Genomic DNA, 4003 nt, shown 5'->3' with positions numbered 1-4003 from the left:
TAAATATTTAAAAAAAAAAATAAAAACCTAAAATGGAGGCTGGAATCCACCAGTATTCTTCTGTAGCAGCCATCTTCTCTTTCCTCCAGTTCTCCTTCCTCCTCCCTTTCATCACCTCCTTCTTCACCAATGTCCTCCAATTCTTCTCCGCGATCATCATTTTCCGCTTCTCCTTCTTCATCATCTGTATCAGCAACCAAATAGTTTTGCAAGGGATTTGAACGAATGTCACATTTTTTGAGACAGGATCTCTTTGTGTACCTCTGACTATATAGACAAGGATGGCTGTCCTGGAACTTACTCTAGACCAGGCTATCCTGGAACTCACAGAGATCCACCTACCTCTACCTTCTGAGTGCTGGGATTAAATGTGTTAGCCACTGTTTTAGGGTTATTATTGATGTGATGAAACAACATGACCAAAAGCAAGTTGAGGAGGACAGGGTTCCACATCATGGGAGACAGTCAAAATAGGAACTCAAGCAGGGAAGGGACTGGAGTCAGGAGCTGATGCAGAAGCCATGAGGGGTACTGTTCACTGGCTTGCTCTTTATGTCTGGCTCAGGCTGCTTTCTCATAGAACTAGGCTCGCCAGCACCCACTATGGGCTGGGCCATCCCCAATCAGTCACTAATTAAGAAAATGCCTGACAGACTTGCCTACAGCTTGATCTTATAAAGACATTTTCCTGGAAGTCACTCTGTAGACCAGGCTGGCCTTGAACTTTCATAGATCTGCCTATTGTGATGAAGCCTTTTTCTTAATTGAGGTCCCCTCCTTTCTGGTGATTTAGCTTACGTCAAGTTGACTTAAAACTATCCAACACAAGCCGGGCGGTGGTGGTGCACGCCTTTAATCCCAGCACTCGGGAGGCAGAGGCAGGCGGATCTCTGTGAGTTCGAGACCAGCCTGGTCTACAAGAGCTAGTTCCAGGACAGGCTCCAAAACCACAGAGAAACCCTGTCTCGAAAAAACAAACAAACAAACAAAAAAAAAAAACTATCCAACACAAAACCTGTCAGTGGTGGCACACGTCTTTAATCCCAGCACTCGGGAGGCAGAGGTAGGTGGACCTCTGTGAGTCCAAGGTCAACCTGGTCTACAAAATGAGTTCTAGGACAGCCAAAGCTAGCCAGTGAAATCCTGTCTACACCCCCCAAAACAACAACAACAACAAACCTATCCAGCCAAGTTGTTTGACTGCCAAACATCACCTTTGATGACCTCTTCTAACTCACCTGCCCCTTCACAGAATGGCTGGTGAACCAGGTAAAGAAGTTGTCCGATGCTTCATGCTACCTACCTCTTCCTGCTGGCTTTATTCTGTGTCTGACTTGAATGTTTTGTCAAATCCTTTCCAGACTTTTATTTCCGTTCATTTTGAAGATGGACCACCACTCTCATCTGGATGAAGTTCTTTGGAGATAGTTTCTTTTTTTAACTTTCTTTCCTGGTTTTTCCAGGTAAGGTTTCAAGGCCAGCCTGGTCTACTGGTCTACAAAGTGAGTTCCAAGACAGATAGAGCTGTTACAGAAAAAAGCCATGTCTCAAAAAAAAAAAAAAAACAACAAGCAAACAAACAAAAAAACAAAAACCAAAAAACTCACAAAAAAACCAAAAGCAACAACAAAAAACCAAACAAACAGAAACTGTAAGTAAACTGAAAGGTCAGACACCCAGGATGCTTTCAAACAGAATGAATATCTCCATCTGAAAGCAAAACAAAAGGTCTGTCACACATCCACCCTGAACCATCATTTCAGAACCAACTTCAGGCTCCTCAATCAAACCACAGGATGCTGGAGCCATGGAAAGACCATTCCCCGGAGGCAGTGCCAGGCACTTGGGTACTGGGAGATCATGTTCTCACTGGTTGCCTATCTGGGCGACTCCTCTGGTGAAAAGTGGACTTTCCCAGGCTGTAGTGGTACACGCTTTTAATCCTAGCCCTTGGGAGGCAGAGGCAGGTGGATCTTTGTGAGTTTGAGGCCAGCCTGGTCTACAAGAGCTAGTTTCAAGACAGGCTCCAAAGCTACAGGGAAACCTTGTCTCGAAAAAACAAAACAAACAAAAAAACACAAAGAAAAAACATAAATCAAGGGGTTTTTTTGTATGTTTGTTTTGTCCTGGGATTACAGGCATGTGCCTTCATGCCTGCTCCTAATACACTTTTAAAAGGAATTGGTGAAAACACCAGGGAGGCGAGTGATGTCAAAGTGGGAAACCCCTTGGATGGTGCTGGAATGTTTTCTGATGACATTCTTAGCCTTTGATTGGTGTTCCTACATTCCAGAAGGATTTGCCTAATAGTCACAAGGATGTTAGGTCATTCATAGACATCTGCAATTAAAGGGTAATCCTCTACTTAGGGGATGAGATAGCCCAAGATAATCTGACTCAGGACCTGCAACATTCCTGTCCACAGTCATTGATGTCCACCCCGCCCCCAGACTGTGTTTCTCTGTAGCTTTGGCTGTCTTGAAACTGGCTCTGCAGACCAGGCTGACCTTAAATTTACAGAGATCCGCCTGCCTCTGCCTCCTGAGATTGCTGAGATTAAAGGTGTACTAACCTCTTTTTTTTTCCCAGACAGAGTCTCATGTATCCCAGGTTGGCTTTAAACTCACTGGACTTGAACTCCTGGTCCTCCTGCCTCTGATTTCCAAGTGCTGGGATTGCAGATGTGTACCACAAAGCCCAGCCTTTCAGCGATATGTGTTTGTTTAAGACTGGAACTTACGTTTCTTGCTTCCTTTCCTTCCCTCCAACCCTCCCATATTCTGCTCCCTTTGCAAATCATTGCCTCTTTTTTCCATTGTTATTGCATACATATGTGTATTTCTATATACATTTATTTTTCTAAATATAACCTGTCTCACCCATATGATGTTATTTGTACACATGTTTTCAGACTTACCATTTGGAACTGGGCAACCAATAGCTTTACTCAATTGCCTGACTTTTTTTTTTTTTGTTTTTGTTTTTTTTGTTTTTCAAGACAGGGGTTTGCTGTAGCTATCAAGCCTATCCTGGAATTAGCTCTTGTAGACCAGGTTGGCCTCGAACTCACAAGGATCCACTTGCCTCTGCCTCCAGAGTGCTGGGATTAAAGGTGTGTGTCATCACTGCCTGGCTCTGCCATTCTTAATGTAGGATTGAGACCTTTTGGGGTTTTCCCTGTCCAGTTTGGTATATTCATTGATATTGTCCTTGTCCAGCTCACTTTTGGGTGGTCATATTGGTGAGACTTCAGGGATGTAGCTTCTGATGTTACTAGGTGACACAATCTCACAGCAAATTCCCTGGTCCTCTGACTCTTACAATCAATCTCTTATCTCCTCTTCTGCAGTGTTCCCTGAGACCTAGGTGCAGGAGTTGTTTCATAGCAAGGAAATGCATCCTAAGGTTCACAGTGAGCCAGGCAGGGCGCCAAGCAAGGACTTTGGAGAACACAAAGGATGCAAAGTGATCCGGTACTCAATAAACACACATAGACAGATTGAATCCATTAGGCCTGGGCTCCACAACTCTGCATTTTGATTGGTGGTGTTTTCTGTAACGGTCTCTATTGCAAATAGAAGTTTCCTTGATTGGGGTGAAGATTACATTTATGTGAGTAAAAATCTGTTAGAGCACTGGCCTAGCATGACCCAAAGCTCTGGGTCTAACCCTCAGTGCAAAGTCTTAGATTTCATCATCAAAGACCTGTCTTAGATGTTCTCTATGTGTTTTGATTTTAGAGAACTTTTTTTTTTTTTGTTTTGTTTGTTTGTTTTTCAAGACAGGGTTTATTTATGTAGCTTTGGAGCTTGTTCTAGAGTTTGTTCTGTAGATCAGCCTGGCCTTGAACTTACAGAGAACCTCCTGCTTCTGCCTCCTGAGTGCTGGGATTATGAATCATACACTACCGCTGCCCAGCTTGGAGTACTTCTTCTTCTTTTTTTTTTTTTTTTTCGAGACAGGGTTTCTCTATTAGTGCTGGCCGAGAGAACTGGGTAGGAGG

The sequence above is a fragment of the Microtus ochrogaster genome, unplaced genomic scaffold, assembly GCF_000317375.1.
Source record: "Microtus ochrogaster isolate Prairie Vole_2 unplaced genomic scaffold, MicOch1.0 UNK31, whole genome shotgun sequence".
Taxonomy (NCBI): domain Eukaryota; kingdom Metazoa; phylum Chordata; class Mammalia; order Rodentia; family Cricetidae; genus Microtus; species Microtus ochrogaster.
The sequence above is the reverse complement of the archived record's forward strand: the minus strand, read 5'-3'. Positions refer to the sequence as shown.